This window comes from Canis aureus, chromosome 17 (genome assembly GCF_053574225.1).
Source record: "Canis aureus isolate CA01 chromosome 17, VMU_Caureus_v.1.0, whole genome shotgun sequence".
NCBI classification, from domain to species: Eukaryota; Metazoa; Chordata; class Mammalia; order Carnivora; family Canidae; genus Canis; species Canis aureus.
This window is the reverse complement of record NC_135627.1, coordinates 57,180,157-57,197,463: the sequence shown is the minus strand read 5'-3', so window position 1 is coordinate 57,197,463 and position 17,307 is coordinate 57,180,157. Positions and strand designations below refer to the sequence as shown.

The following is a 17,307-nucleotide window of genomic DNA, read 5'->3' as shown; positions in this document are numbered from 1 at the left end:
TCAGGACACCCCCACAAAATCCCACCAAAAAAAAAGAAAAGGTATTAGTGGCAATGGCCATTAAAAAGTATGAGTGTCAATTTATTTCTGTATTTAATATGTAGTTGTGATTCACTGATTAGGAATTGTTCTAAACACTTTTTTTGCTTGATAGTATTTGATTTCAAGCATATACAATAAATCCTCAGCAGAAAGGTTAAACAATCTTGATTTGAGGTATTCCTAGGCTTCCAGCTTCAATGTTGGTCAATTATTTACCAAATTGAGCAAGATTCTTTTTTAAGATTTTATTTATTTATTCATGAGAAACACACAGAGAGGCAGAGACATAGGAAGAGAGAGAAGCAGGCTCCATGCAGGAAGCCCAATGTAATACTCAATCCTGGGACTCCAGGATCACTTCCTGAGCCAAAGGCAGAGGCTCAAACACTGAGCCACCCAGGCTTCCCAAACTGAGCAAGATTTTAAGAGTAATAAAAGGAGAGGGAAGACATTTATGAAATATGTTAAGATGATATATGGGGCAGCCCGCATGGTTCAGCGGTTTAGCGCTGCCTTCAGCCCAGGGCATGTTCCTGGAGACCTGGGATCAAGTCCCACGTCAGGCTCCCTGCATGGAGCCTACTTCTCCCTCTGCCTGTGTCTCTGCCTCTCTCTGTCTCTCATGAATAAATAAAATCTTTTTTTTAAAAAGATGATATATGAAATTGAAATAAATATGAAATAAACATTGAAGATGTCCAGCATCAAGGAGATGCCTTCAAGGAAGAGAATTTGAGATCTGTCAATACACAAAGAGAATCTAAAGCCCTGAAACAAAATTATCTACAGAATAAGACAGAAGCATTTCTGTACTGAGCCAATATTGTAGTCTGGTAGGAGGAGCTTAGAAAACAGAAAGGCATATCCAGCAAAACGGAGATGGTCCCAAAGATGGAGTAATCAATTCTAACGTGAGTTACTGATGGATTATGCAGATTAAGAACTTAAAGGATTTTCAAAGATGAATTAATGTATCTAGTAACCTTGAGAAAAGTTTCTCTATATGGAAAGAACAACAAAATGAGTTCAAGAATGAATTTTTAAAAAGATGTGAACAAGGAATAAAACGTGTAGAAAACATTTCTGAGAATTCAGAAACAGAGAATAATGAGATAATCATTGAAGGAGGATAAAGTGTGAATGAAGGGTTTTGTATGATTGAAATAATAGAATAGAAACTGAATGTACAGAAAAGACAGGATATTCCTGAAGTAAGAAAGTTCTTAGGATGATGAAAATGGAAGGAATCCAGAGCAAATATGGTGAGTTTGTATGCAGGAGCGAAGGAGAGGTTGATGAATGTGCTTTCATATATGTAGATTTAAAGATGGCAGGATGTGGACATATGTTAATAAAAGTCTTTTCTTCAGTGATATATAAGACACAGTATCAGATAAAATGATAACTGGGGCTAAATGGAAATTTTGAGAAGAGAGTTGAAGTATGAAATTGTCACTGAAGAGGGTGGAAGAGTGAGCTTCTTAGAGAAACACGGCAGATTTGTAATAATAGGATTGCTCGGCATCTGCAGCTAAAATGGCTCTGTAATAGAGTGTTTTCCATAATTTTCGCAGCTCTCAACTCTTTCATTTTCTCCTTATGAATGTCAAGGATTCATTGACTAGTTCTAGGTTATTTTGAACTGGTAGGCCCTCAGAGATTTGAGAGCAGTAGTCAAGTTAGGGTCAAGATTCCCTGGAAGTCTGGTACCAAACAGATAGCTTCATTAAATTATGTAAATTTAGGTCTCACCATCCACAGAACTAGGCAAATCATCACTCTAAACCAAGGTAGTACTATTGAGCTTTTGCACTGGTATTTGTAAGGAAGCTGGAAAAATAATAATTTGGGGGAAACTGAGATTAGCTATTTTGTATAACTCAAAGGGGGATAAGCTATATTACTTGAGGGCATACATGGAACAAAGCAATACTAAGGCAAAAAAAAAAAAAAAAAAAAAGACTGGCCAACACTCCATGTCTGCTATAGCTATCATTAAGAGTTTCATATTTAGAGCCCTCTTCTATATTTCCCAAAGTCAACATGTTCTCACCATAAGACCCTTTTGAATGTTGTTGGCAGCATCCAACATGCAACGCTGTCCTCTGGAGGCAGCCACCTGAACCAGTGTAAGACTATGACCCAATGACCAACAATGGGGCTGGGCATGAAGCTCTGAGTAAAAGTGATATAAGATAGCAATCAGTTATAACAATCTTTTTTTTGAGATTTTTAAGATTCACAACAGAAAGAATGACTCTGTTATCAGTCACAGCAACATTTTTTCTATATATTTCTCTGGAGGCAAAGTGAATAAAAGCAAAAATAAGCTGTTGGAAATACATCAAAATAAAAAGCTTCTGCACAGAAAAGGAAGTAATAAACAAAACTAAAAGACTCAGTCTCCTGAATGAAAGAAGATATTTACATATGACATATCCAATAAAGGATTAGTATCCAAAATACATAAGGACCTTCTAGAACTTAAAACCAAAAGAAAAAAAAAGAAAATCCAATTTAAAAAATGGGCAAAAGACATGAACAGACGTTTCTCATAAGACGACGTACAGATGGACAACAAACACATAAAAAGATGCTCAACATCACTTATCATCAGGGATATGCAAAGCAAAACCACAGTAAGATATCACATCATATCTGTCAGAATGGCTAAAATAAAAAACACAAAAACCAAGTGTTAGCAAGGATGTGAATAAAAAGGAAACTTTGTGCACTGTTCATGAGAATGCAAACTGGTACAGCCACTGTGGAAGACAGCATGAAGATTTCTCAAAAAAATAAGAATAGAATTACCCAGGGTCCAGGAACTCCACTGTTGAGTATTTATCTAAAGGATATGAAAACACTAATTCAAAAAGATATATGCACTCCTAGGTGTATTGCAGTATTTACAATAACCAAATTATGTGAGCAACCCTAAGTTCCATCAATAGATGCATGGATAAAGAAAATGTGGTATACATATACAGTGGAGTATTACTCAGCCACAAAAAAAGAAAATCTGTCATTTGCAACAACATGGATGGATCCAGAGTGTATAATGCTAAGTGAAATAAGTTAGAGAAGGTCAAATACCATATGCTTTCACTCTTATGTGGAATCTAAGAGGCAAAACTAATGAACAAATTAAAAAGAGACAAACCAAAAAACCAGATTTTTAAATATAAAGCATAAACCGATGGTTACCAGCGGGGAAGTACACAAGGGGGTGGGTGACATAGATGAAGGGGATTAAGAGTATACTTACCATGATGAGCAGTGAGTCATGTATAGAATAATATACCTGAAATAATACATCTGAAACTAAGGTAACACTATGTTAATTACACACTGGAATTAATTTTTTTTAAGAGCAAGCTGAGCTATTAGTGGAGACAACAGAAGCCAAATAATGTACAAATGTTTGGAGAAAGAACAGTAATAGAATACAGAGGTCTGTGAATTCCTGGTATAATATGATAACCCAGTTATATATGTCTTACCAGTACCCTCAGAATTCTGGAAGTCTTTTTCATTGATAGCACAAACATCTAATTAAGGGGTAGTACCTTAATATTCTTGAGATAGACTGTTACAAAGTGATCCCTTATGATTTCCACCTTCCTATCTGCCCGCTTCTGTCATCTGCTCCTTCTTTGACTCGGTTCATCCACGTGGGCCATGGAACATAGCAAGCCATCTAAGGCTTGATACATATTTGTACACTGAGGCTTGTCCTTTTGGAATACTTTCCCTTGAAAGCCAGGGACCACGGTATGAAGGAGCTAAAATTGGACTACTCACTGGTGAAAGACCATGTGGAGAGAAGCCCCAGAGGATGAGAGGCCATCTTGGATGTTCCAACACCAGTAAATTCCAAGCTGAACCTGACCCATGAATGACGTCACTGATGCCAATATGCAGCTGAAGAAATACCTAGCTGAGCTAGTCAACCCGCAGAATCACGAAAAACAAAGTGCAATTGTTATTAAGCCAGTGAGTTTTTCAGGTGGTTGTTTACAGAACAATAGATTACTGAGACACTTCTATTAACTCGGAACAACTTCCATTAATGAGCCATTCTACTCCAATGATAGAGGCAGACATACTGGATTAGAAATTAGACAAACCTGAATTTGAGTTCTTGTTATGTTATGTAAATAAGATTTTCTGGCCTTACTTTTTTTTTTTTTTTCCTTTTCCTCTATCAGCTCCTTTGTCCTGCCAGCCCTAACAGATTGTCCTCACATGTAGTGAGTATTCAGTAAACGCTTAGGTATCAAAGATATGAATGAGTGAAATCCATACTAGTTTGCTAGGACTGCCATAATAAAATATCAGACTTATGGCTTAAACAACAAAAATTAATTTTCTCGCAGTGTTGGAGGCTGGAAGACCAAAATCAAGGGGTGAGCAGATTTGGTTTCTTCTGAGGCCTTTGTCATTAGCTTGTAAATGACTGTCTTCTTCCTGTGTCCTTACATGCCCTTTTCTATGTGTGCACAAACCCCTCATGTCTCTCCCTCCTCTTCCAAGGACACTAGTCCTATTGGATTAAGGCCCCACTCTAATGACCTCAGTTTAATTTAATCACCCTTTGAAGGTGATTAAAGGCCTTTGAAGGCCCTATCTTCAAATACATTCACAATGATTAGTTTCCATCTATATGACCTCATTTTACCTCTTTAAAGGACCTATCTCCAAACATGGTTACATTCTGAGGTAATGGGGGGGGGGGGGGTTGGAATTTCAACATTACAGATTTAGACAGGGATCCAATTCAGCCCATAACAATAGCTAAAGAACCTTAGGAACTCTGAATAATTATGCAAATATTCAATTCTGCTATTAAATTTCCATAAGCAAGCAAGAAAGCCCATAATAAAAGACATGAGAAATGATACAAGGGGACTCAATTCTGAACCACATATGATATATAAGTGGTACTAGGAGTTTGTTAAGGTCAGGTAGCAACCATTGTTCTCCTGTTTCTTCATGGTCAGGGCTACCTGGGTAAAGAGTGCTGGCAGCAGGGTTAAAGGATGCTAAATGAGCAATGAGTCTTAGAAGTTAAAAATAGGGATATCTGGAAAAATTTACTAGTTTATCTCCCCAGGAGCCATTTGTTCTTATTCCAAAGAGTAATAGACCTAGTACCTGGGTTTGTCTCCCTAGAAAGGATTTGTTTCTATTCCACAAAATAAAAGCTCAAAAGTATTCTTTGTCTCTGAAGGTGAGGTTAGATGTACAAGCAGTTCCAAAATAAGCTCCAAAATTCACAATTTTAGACATCCTTTTCCGTGCGTTAAACCACTGTATGTGCAGGAGATACCTGCCCTTACCATGTTGTCTCTAGAGGGACTGAGTTCTGGAAATGGCCACAGAGGTTCTAGAAGTAAATAAGTAATCTGTTCTTTAACCTCATGTTTCCTGTCAGCCTAAAGTAAACATGTACATACACATCAAAATGTATGTAAAAATACTTAAAAAAAGATGCCCTTAATAGTTAGAAATCAAATACTAGAGCCTTAATTATTTCCCCCCCTTCCAGACAGACCACTCTATCCATTTTAAGCGGTTTTATTTTTATCTTTTCCATCTTTAGTTTCTAAAAATCATGGACAGCTTTTCACTGGTCCAAATTTTTCTTTTATAATAAGCACAAGAAATCTTAATATCAAGAGAATTGGGGTTTTGTTGATGTGGAAGTAATAGGATGACATGGATTCGGGTTGTTTGTGGGACATTACATCAACATGATGTTGCCTGAAACTCACGCTGTTGTCTTTAAATTAGTGCCTAACACTCTGAAACTTCAGACAACTGTGTGCTAAGGACAGACAGCCCTACCTATAAGCTCATGAAAGTTTATCTTGCGAAGATTTTCCTAATTAGAAATAATATAAACAACTATATTATAATTAAAAAAGAAAAGATGCCTTATCTCCAAAGGTGAGATCTTTTCTCTAGGTAGTGGTCCTTTCAGCTTGCCTTACGTCCCTGTGCAACTTTTCTGCTTTTTCAAATCTCATCATAAATGTGACCGGTTCCTTTGCTTTAGCAGCTTCTTTTATCCTTTAGCAAATATCTAGTAAAAAAAATTTAATGAAATCAAAGTACTGCTGAAATAAATGTATTTAGAGAAAGTATATCTTTACATTTGCCAACAGACTCATTGACTGTAGATGTACACTAAGGTGAACTTCTCAGGGGTTATATTCAAATGCAATCCATGTTCTACCTACTAACTGCGTGTACTTCTGAAACCACTCTCAGATTTGAGTTCAAGAGGAGCTTGGGTTATCTAAACCAGCCATCTACCAAAAATTTATAATATTCTTATAGATGAATGTGCAGCTGAACAAGTAAAATGGGCTCACGATCTTATAAAACCACCTATTCCATCAATGAAACTTTCTAATTGTTAGAAAATTCTTCTTTATATTGAACCAAAATTTACTCTCCCACAAATTACATCTATTGATCCTAAGTCTGGCCTATATGGATCATAAAATTTGAATCTTTTTTTCCCTCTACTCGATATCTCTTTAGATAATTGAAAGTCATTGCCATGTCTTCTTCAATTCTCCTTCTTCTTCAGTAAGATATTGACATCCAAATCAGTGTTTCTTCATGCTCTTTTGACCTAAGTTTTTTACACCTCAGACTCAACCAATAATGCCTCAATACTTACTCCAAGATCGAACTCTACAGCATCAAATTATTTTATCTTTCAAATATTACAGATATATGGCCTTGGACCTACAAGCTTTTCAGAGCTAACTATATGTAAAAGTGAATTATTGGCTCCAAAGTACTAACTGAAACAAATAATTGAAATAAAATTTTTGTGAGATAACTGCAAATTTTACCATTTCCCAGATTCAATTTAATACTAAAAAGTAATAACAAGGGCACCCAGGTGGCTCAATAAGTTAAGCATCTGCCTTTGGCTTAGGTCATGATCCTGGGTCCTGGGATCAAACCACACATTGGGCTCCCTGCTCAGATGGGAGTCCGCTTTCCTTCTCCCTCTGCCTCTTCCCCTCTGCTTGTGCTCTCTCACACGCATTGTACATGCTCTCTCTCCAATAAATAAAATCTTTAAAAAAAAAAAAAAAGAAATAGTAATAACAAATGTAAACAATCAGTATGGTTTTCTCACTTGTCAATAATTTCCAAGTATGTACAATGATTGCAGGGAAATGGGAGCTTCTCATAAATTAAATTATTATAGCCATCTCTCTTTAGGAGTCAAAAACAAAACTCAAAAATCTTCATAAAATATAACCAATATACATGTTTATAATCTTAATGCTATCTGCATTTTAATTTAATATTAAGGACTTAAACAGAATTAAGAGAGCCTATAAATATCTAAAAATTGGTTCTTAAAATTATAAAATAAAACCTCAACAAAAATCACCTGAGGGATATATGTTGCATGCAGGGTTCTGGACCCATTCACCCCTACTAAATTAATAGTCTAAAGTTTCAATGCTACTGATTTTAACTACAAACTTCCAGGTCCTATTCCTAATTTTGCTTGTCATTCGGTCACCCTTATCTGACTTCTGGCCTGCAATCTGTTTCCTGTTAGGTACACTGATACGTGTAACCCCCTGCTAGCTCTAGGTAGTCAATCCTCACATTATCATCATAGTGCCCCAACTAGGGACCAAAATCAACATAGAGCTTTTAATTTAAATTGTATTCACAATATATACCAACAAGAAAAATTACAAGGCGATTTGTCAAAATAAAATCTTTCCAACATCCCCAGAGCTAGAGTACCGCACATTTTTTAATTTTTTTCCTTCTTGCTCCATGATTCCAGCTTTAATTACTTCAGACAATTGGAAACTGCTGCCCTGAGAGCAAAAGTGAAGTTAATCCCCCCAAGGAGGAGGAAGAACTATCCCTAAACCGAAGTGGAGGTTAATTATAGCTCAAGCAATTCATCTTGAGTCATGGCTAGAAGACTCTGAAGTAAAGAGTCTCATTTCTTGAGCCACTTAAAAAAAATAGAGAAAACTAGGATCTTTTTAAAGACTCATTACCAAGCCAGGGAACGTTGCCAGATTTTTTTTTTCCTAGTGGTAGATTTTGGTTAGTCATTTTTCTCAGAATGATTCTAGCAGCTACAGTGCCTTAAATGGTCTCCAAGGAACCTGAAAATAGTGATAGAGTCTCCGTAAATACTACTAGGGTATGACGTAGAGTCCAAGAATTATGGAATTCAATAAATATTAATAAATCTTAATGACAATATCAAATATATTCCCATAGGATATTCAGCTTATCTGCTTTTTATATCATTTTTGACAGGAGGATTTCATCTCCTGTAGAAGATGACACAGCCAACACTGCCCTAATACCACTATCTGAAGACATAAACATTTATTATTGTGAAACTTTACCAAAAAAGCAACTTCCTCTTTATTAAATTAAAATCAGCCTCTTGGAAATCAAATATATCTATTTAAGGCCTTAATGGGGGAAAAAAATCCTTTAGGGAGGATTTTATTATTAGACTTGTCAATGTGTCTGTCCTTTGCTAAAAATATACTAAGCAGAGTGCTAAAAGACAACTTTGATTACAGAACATAATTACTGAACATTCAGAATGGAACATTTATAAAAATACACACTGGACACATGCCTGGGCCCATACAGAAATTGGGCCTGGTTCTGTGTAACAATGCCACATTCAACACATCCAACTAATCTTGCTATAGATTTACCAAACCCCCAAAGAGCTATATACAATGAGTTTTCTTCTTCTTCCTTTTTTTTATAGGCATAAACTAATAAAACAAGAAGAAAAAGAGGCAGTAACAAGAGAATTTTGGGAAGTAACCTGATTTACACAGTAGATGCACAAAAGAGTAAGAATTCAGCCCCTCTACAGTAGGTCTCCAGGAGGAATGCTATGATAAGACTGGTTTAGGGATACGTGAGAAGCATTAGTTTCCTACATTCCATACTTATTTCATGCTCCTGGGTTGCTGCCCCTTCCCCAGTACAGCAGAATGCCAACATTTATTCTTTGGAGAAAATAAGATACAGATCTCTGCGCTGAGAGGAACACGCAGAGAGATGAAGATGGAGCTACCTTACTGCAAACAAGGAAGTTTAGCAACCTTGGGCATGATGCTTGCTGAGATCCCCCAGGCTGAATCTGCCACTTGGCTCCCTGAACAATGGCAGCCCTTCATTAGCCTCCAGGCAAGGGGTTGCAAGAATCTTCTCAGGGGAATCAACTCAGCCTAACAAGAAATATCTTCAGGTATTAGATAGGTAGTAGTACCTACCTACTGGTAGGTACCCCAGTATCTACCGCCTCTGGGGTTTCATCAACAGTGAGACCAACCTGAAGTAAATCCCATTCAAGGCACTGAACTTTCAATCACTTTTGCTAGCCCCTACCCCGACCTGGACGGACAACCAAAGATCACCAGCATGAATGACTCCGAGATGGATACCAAAGGACACAAACAGAAGAAAGAAACTGAGAAACAGACTACTTGGGGGAAAGGGAATTCCAGAACATTACAATAAATATCCTCAGAGAGGTAAGAGAAATATTGTATACATGAAAGAATATGATAACCTAATAAGTAACAGAGCAGTAGTTCTACAACTTTCTGGCTTAAAGATTCCTTACCTAGTACTTTTCTAAAAAATTACTGAGGACCTTCCAAAGCTTTTGTTTATGTAGATTTTATCCATCCATATGTTTTCTGTTAGAAATGAAAACAAATTTTAAAATATATATTCAACCTAACTAACCATTGTATAGATATGTAGTAACTATAAAAACCAAAGTAACATATTACAAAGGAAATATTTTATACAACAAACAACAATCAGTTGCAATACTGACTTTGCTTTACATTTTTTCAAATCTCTTTAATGTCCAGTTTAGTAAAAGACAGCTGGATTCACATATCTGTTTCTGTATTCCATCTGTTACAGATCATCTAATATTCACATAAGAAATTTTAGAAAGAAAAAACAAAGGATACCGTTAAGGAAATGATTCAAAAGAGTTTTTCAGAACTAAGGATATGAGTTCCAGATTGAAAAAATCCCATCAAATGCACAAATGAATGAATAAAATTAGATACACTCATCTACATTTCAGAATCTGAGCTAAAGAATAATCACACAAGCCTCCAGAAAGAAAAAAAAATGCAAGTCACATCTGAAGGAGCGGGAAATAGAAAAACCTCAGATTTCTCAATAGCAATTCTGGAATCTAAAAGAAAATAAAACAATGTCTTCAAATCCCGAAAAATATTTACAACCAAATTGTTATCAAGTGTAAGGGTAGGAGAACTGAGCCATTTATAGAAGCACAAGATCCCAGAATGTTTTTCTTCATACACCATTCCCAGAAAACTACCAGAAAATGTGTCCCTACAAAACAAGTCCTTACACCACATATTAAAAACAAAGACAAGGGATACAAGAAACAGAAGATGTGACAAGGAAATACTGGGAATACTCAGGATAATGATGATGGAAGATTCCCAAGATAGCACATCTGTGACACAGGTGTAGAGAGTAAATAGTCCCAGAAGGAGCTGATCAGAAGGTGCCAAGAGACGTCTATAAAAAGATGAAACTGGTGGAAATCCACGTATTGAGAATAAATTTAGGAAACTGTTATAAAGTATGAGATTAATGTCACATAGAAAGGTAAGCAAGTAGGGGCCTGGGTGAATCAGTTGGTTAGGCATCTGCCTTTGGCTCAGGTCATAATCCCAGGATCCTGGGAACCAGATTCGTGTTGGGCTCTCTGCTCAGCATGGAGTCTGTTTCTCCCTCTGCCTCTAACCTCTACTCGTTCTCTCTCTCTCAAGTAAATAATCTTTTAAATTTTTTTTAAAAAAATAAAGATAAGCAAACATGCCTAATTATTAACTCCAAGAAAGACGAAAAGCTATACATAAAAGAAATATGATCATAGCTTACCAATTAACTCAGCTCTAAATAGCACTTGTGTCATCTTTTTTTTTTAAGATTTGTATTTATTTATTCATGAGAGACACACACACACAGAGAAGCAGAGACACAGGCAGAGGGAGAAGTAGACTCCATGCAGGGAGCCTGATGTGGGCCTCGATCCCGGGACTCCAGGGTCATTGCCTGGGCTGAAGGCAGGCGCTAAACTGCTGAGCCACCCAGGGATCCCAGCACTTGCATAATCTTAATAGAAGATGTAGCAAATTATAATCTAGCTATATTGAGATAGTAGAATAGGGGAAGGCAAGTATGCTGGTCAACATAAAACATAAATTTGGAAGCTCCTTATCTTCCAAAGTGGGAATTCAATAGAAATTATTAAAAATTGATTTAAGAAGAAGAGTACTGCAAGCATATTATGTATAGACAAGGAAGTAAATTCTGAAACCTTAGCTAAAAATGTGTAAAGAGAGTACCTCTGTGGAAGGAGAAATAAGGTTACTTTTCATCCTAACCAATATTGTCTTGTTAGCTAACTCTTTTATTGTATAAATATGATGAGAATACAATGTTTTTAAATGTCATACAAGTTTCAAAAAGCGAAATAGGGCCACCTGGATGGCACAGTTGGGTAAGCATCCAACTCATGATTTCATCTCAGTTTATGATCTCAGGGTCATGGGATCAAGTATTGCATTGGACTCCATTCTCAGTGGGTAGTCTGTTTGGGATTCTCTTCCTCTCCATCTGCCTCCTTCCCTGCTCATGGAAGGAAGTGTGCCCTTTCTCTCAAATGAATAAATACATCTAAAAAAAATTGTACTAAAGCCTATCAAAAAAGCAGGGGGGGGGGAAGAAAAGGTAATGCTACATTCTCATTTTGGTTAGATCATAAGCATTTGAGTTTTTTTTTTAAGATTTTATTTATTTATTCATAGAGACAGAGAGAGAGAGAGAGGCAGAGACACAGGCAGAGGGAGAAGCAGGCATCATACAGAGAGCCTGACGTGGGACTCGATCCAGGGTCTCCAGGATCACGCCCTGGGCTGCAGGCGGCGCCAAACCGCTGCACCACCGGGGCTGCCCTGCATTTGAGTTTTTGAGGAGATTGAACACATTTACCACAAACTGAAGCTAATATTCTTAAACATTATATCTTTGCTAAATTTTAGAACTCCAAGGTAAACAGATAATGATATTAGCCCATGTAAATTGGGGCACTGAAGATTTGCCAGGCAATATAATAATGACAACGTAAAATTTTGATAATTATTTTCAAAGCTAACAATCAAATTGCAGAAGGAATCTAATAAACTGCTCTATACAGGCTTACTCACTTAGTATTATTACTTCAAAGATCAAATATATATTAAAGCTAAAAGTTGGTCCCATATACAATCGTACTAAGAATAAAACCAAGGCGAAATTTTTATTCCATCTGATATAGATTATTGGTATAGACTCCCTGTCGGTGTTTTGGTTTCCTCTCCACTAATGGCCACATATTAAATCTCAGTAAATGCTAATGTTAATACACTTGAAGGCAATTCTGCTAAAACTCATATGTTGGTCTAGGAGATTTTATGTTCTATTCTGTTTGGGTGCAGGACATCAAATGGGGACCAATGCCAGTTTTGACACATCTGAATAATTGGGTTGAATTTAGCAAGTATTGGGCACCATCTTTCTCCCGCATGCTTTGTTAGGCTGTCCAGAAAATGGGATGTTTACACTAAAAAGCCTAGATACGTGCTTGGTCTATTTCTCTATATTAATCATAACGCTGTAAGAAACTGATTTTGTTCTCATTAAATTTCAATATGTCTTGCCTGTTGTCAGTCACCCAAGTTACCCTGAAACAGAACTGGCAATGCTCATTGCCTGGGAAGAAAGAGACATCACGTTTCACAAGAGCAGCAATGGGGTAGGCTTCTCTGAGCTTTACTAAAAGACATTCCTTTATCTTATACAGTCAAAGCCTTGAGTGCTTTGAAGGAAGCTCTCTCCTCAACTGTACTGAAATGTAAATGGGACAATTAAGTGTAAGAAGTCATACAGAAGAACATTCTATGACTTGCTATGGGAATGAGGATGGGTCTTCAGCCACCCAGATACAGCGAAATGATAATGAACAAAGCACGGAAGGCCCATTCACGGTGGGACAGGGCCTGGGGAACCACTACAGTGGAAGGCAAAGAAGCAGCATGAAAAAAAATGGAAAACATAGAATTGAAGTCAATGCTTAAGTTTATTTTTTAAGATTTTATTTACTTGAGAGAGAGAGAGAGCATGTGTGAGCGGGTGGGGCAAGGAGGCAGAGGGAGAAGCAGACTTCCCCTTCCTGTTGAGCAGGGAACCTGATGTGGAGCTAGATCTCAGGACCCTGAGATCAGGACCTGAGCTGAAGACAGACGCTTAACTGACTGAGCCACCCAGACACCCACAAAGACCAGCGTTTAAATAGCAGGCCTATTTCTTTCCATTTGTCTTTTTTTGAGCAAATAATTTATCCTTTTTAAGTTTCAGTTCTTGTTAGTAAGATCAAAAAGCTAATATATGCCTTTCCGTTCTTTTTTTTTTATGTTTAATATCATTCATATAAAGCTCCAAAGCATTTGACTCTGTGCATTGTTGTAGTAGTAATTAGGTACAGGGCAGGTTAATCTCATTTATACTGCCGAACGTGGTCTCTGCTGATATGAAGCACATTGAATCCCCAGTGGCAGCATTTAATATTCTGGTGTCAAGTAGGAGGGGTGGTCATGATCAAGTAATGTTGAGGCAGTATCCCAGCAAGAAGACTAAGGTCTGGGGGGTTGGGGGGTGGGGGGAATTAGGCACGGTACTTCTTCCCAACTCTCCTGGTTTCCATAAAGACAGGAATAATAATGGGATGCCCAAAGAGATCTACATCCTCATCCCTGAAACCCGTGACTATGTTGTTACATGGCAAAAACATGATTAAAACGTATGATTAAGGAATCATGAGGGAAAGTATCCTGGACGGTATCCATTGGTGGGTCAGTGTAATCACAAGTATCCTTAAAGGCAGGAAAGTCAAAGTCAGAGATAGGACAATAGAAGCAGAGACTGAAATGATGCCAAGTAAGCCAAGCAAAGTGAGCAGCCATTAGAAGCTGGAAAATTCTCTGCTAGAGCCTCAAGAACACGGCCCTGCCAACATCCTGATGTTAGCTCAACTTTGACTCTTAAATTCCAAAATTCTAAGATAATTGTGTTTGAGGCCCTTAAATTTGTGACAAATTTGTCACAGTAGCAATAGAAATTTCTATTGCAATAGAAATTAACACAGACTTTCTCCTAATACCCCTGACCTGTTCCCACTCCTCACTCTTCTCCCCAGAGTTTCAGTGAGGAGCCATACAGTTAACTCAGCCTCCCCGAACCCCCTTCCTCATAAGGGCAGGCCTTCCAGGAAGCAGAAACTCCCCTCTGCTCTTCCATGCCATTCTTCTAGAGGCACCAACTCCCATGCAGGGCGAGTAGAAGGTGTGCAGGCTGTCAGTGCTGCCTATGTCTGCATGAGTAAGTCCAGTTCTGGAACTAGATATAGGGAACCTGCCAAAGCAACAAGTGTAAACTAGGTCCTCCGATCCAGCTTTAATGGTTGATAAAGCTAATGGCTTCATCCCCATCTGTCTGTTTTATTTCTCAAATGATTTAGGATTCAGGGAGAGAATGGGACAGAACCAAGTTTCAAGCACTGAGACCCTAAGAAGTTATACGTGAGGGATGCCTGAGTGGCTCAGTGGTCGAGATCTCCCTTTGGCTCAGGGCATGATCCTGGGGTCCTGGGATTGAGTCCCATATCGGACTCCCTGCATGGAGCCTGCTTCTCCTTCTGCCTGTGTCTCTGCCTCTTTCTCTCTATGTCTCTTGTGAATAAATAAATAAAATCTTTTAAAAAAAAGTTATACATGATACTAAGGTAGAGATTCAGTTCTTAAGAAGGGACATGACAACAGAAATCTAGCCCTTTCATTGATCCATCATGGAAGACTGAGATTGCTATCCTTAAGGTGTCCTGTTAGAATTAAGGAGCTAGTCCACGTATGTCAGACTGCAGGTGGAGGTGATCCATGGATCAGGACATTACAGAAAGCAAGAGTACAGCTGACACTCTAGGCACACTGCTCATAAAAAGCCGAGAGTGCCAGCCTAAAATATACCCAAGTTCTATCAACACATAAGTACTCAAAATCAAATAAAATATTGTAAGAATATGAGTTGGCATCTTCACTCTTCCAAAAAAGGAAAGGTAATCACTCTCAAATTTCCTAATCAATTCCACAAGCTGGTGCTCTAGGATTCCATCATTAGAATTCTCTTTGAGGCTACACATAGAACTACTGGAAGCAAACCATGTATAAAGCAGTTCTGTTGGAGTCTAATGGTTGCTGGTTTTGCTAGAGCAAATATATGAAATTTCCTTCCATCCACAGATTAGTTGAAGATATTCACTATCCTTCTGATAGGCATAAAGCAAACAAACATTTTACATCTTTTCTATTAATTTTTTTTTTGGCCAGGACATATTCACAAGGCCTTTAAGAGATACTGATTGCAATTATCAATCATTTCACAAAATTGGGAAGGTACTTCCCAGCTGTGGATTGATCCCCGAGGAGGTTGGCTCTAAAGATCTTAGTCATTATCACAGCCAAGAGCCACCTACAGGGAGTCTCAGGCCCCAGAGTGAGGGTTTACAGCCCAAAGGAAATTTCATCACACCAGAAATTGGAAAACAACTAAATCTAAGCTGAACATCCTTCCCTTCCTTTGTTCATCTTTAGTTTTTAGAACATTCCCAAAGTTAGTGCATTCCAGGCACTAACTTCACTCAAGGGAGTGAAGTCAGTTTCTCTTTGAAGAGTAATTTGGAGCGTGTGGTTATCTGGAAGAGATGCAGACAATATGGGAAAAGTACGTGGATAGAGAAGGTGGGGGTGCGGCAAAGAGCAGGAGCTCCACCTTGGAGACAGACGAAATGGGAAGAATAAACTCCTTCCATTTCTCTATTTGTAAAAAGAGAAAAAAGTTTTGTAAACACAATCAGTTCTTAAAGAATATTGAATAGTTAGCTTCCATGGCACCCCAGCAGACCACCGTATGTATACAGATTGACTTGACTTACTCTAGAAAAAGTCACATTATTGGAGGGATCTGATTTTAAGCAAATTCCCTTTTTTTTTTTTTTTTGACAGTAAGAAAAAAGCTCAGTACATGTTAAGTTACAGGCTTTGAAACCAATTGGAAAAATGCAGTTTTCAAGGAAGGTATACTGTCAAGGAAATTTTTCACCTGTTCATTTCAATCAACAGGAAGTGAGACCCTGGGAGGGATCCTTTCCACCCAGGGTCATGTGGAGATCAGATAGAAGAATGTTGATGGTATTAAGTTTCATCACAGAAAAGCATGAGAAGTTTAACTATATATTATCTACAAAAAGTAGTTTCTTTTTAATTTTTAAAAATATTTTATTTATTTAGTCATGAGAGACACAGAGAGAGAGGCAGACACACAGGCAGAGGGAGAAGCTGGATCCCTGTGAGGAGCCCAATGCGGGACTTGATCCCAGAACCCTGGGATCCCAACCCGAACCAAAAGCAGATGCTCAACTGCTGAGCCACCCAGGGGTCCCTGTAGTTTCTTTTTTAATTTCCTTATCTAGGTTAGTAATTTTATTTACTCAACATAATTTGTTGAGCACCGACTATATGTCAGGCACTGAACTAGACTCAGAAATACAAAAAAAAAAAAAAAATACAATTTAAAAATACTGACACACTGTCTTTAAGGCACTCAATCCAAGTCAGATAAACAAGCCATGAAACTACAGAAGACAGGCAAGAGCATCTGCTTAACGGCTCTTACCTGGAGGGATGCTAGTCACTACTCCAAGTGTCCTCCTGGTCCATCAACTGCCAGGTACTGGTCTACAAGGAATTCAAAAGAAATTGAGAATATACCTTTAGAAAAAATTTTTATGGAAGCCTGAAATTGCCACAAGACCTAAGTACATGATCACTTTGAGTATTTATATCGTATGCTGCAAAATTTCTGACCATAACAGATTTGAAATTAAAATGCATACATTACACACAAAATCAGCCCTTAACCACAGATATTTTGAGAAACATTGCTTAACATTTTAGAGACTTCATATTAGAATTAACGGAAGTTAAATTGTTCAAACAGGAGCACTCTAGAATCCTTTCCCATCTCACCCTCAATTCAGAGATTAAAGTTCCTTTTTTTTTTTGAGATTAAAGT

General features: G+C 37.7%; 1 long non-coding RNA gene across 1 annotated transcript in view; it reads right to left on the bottom strand.

Annotated features, from left to right (window-relative positions):
* Positions 1 to 17,307, bottom strand: part of LOC144287576 (uncharacterized) — a 70,581-nt gene that overhangs the window by 32,908 nt on the left and 20,366 nt on the right. The window contains exon 3 of the long non-coding RNA XR_013355360.1: positions 16,909 to 16,970. This is a non-coding gene — a long non-coding RNA (uncharacterized LOC144287576). The remainder of the gene's footprint in view (positions 1 to 16,908; positions 16,971 to 17,307) is intronic.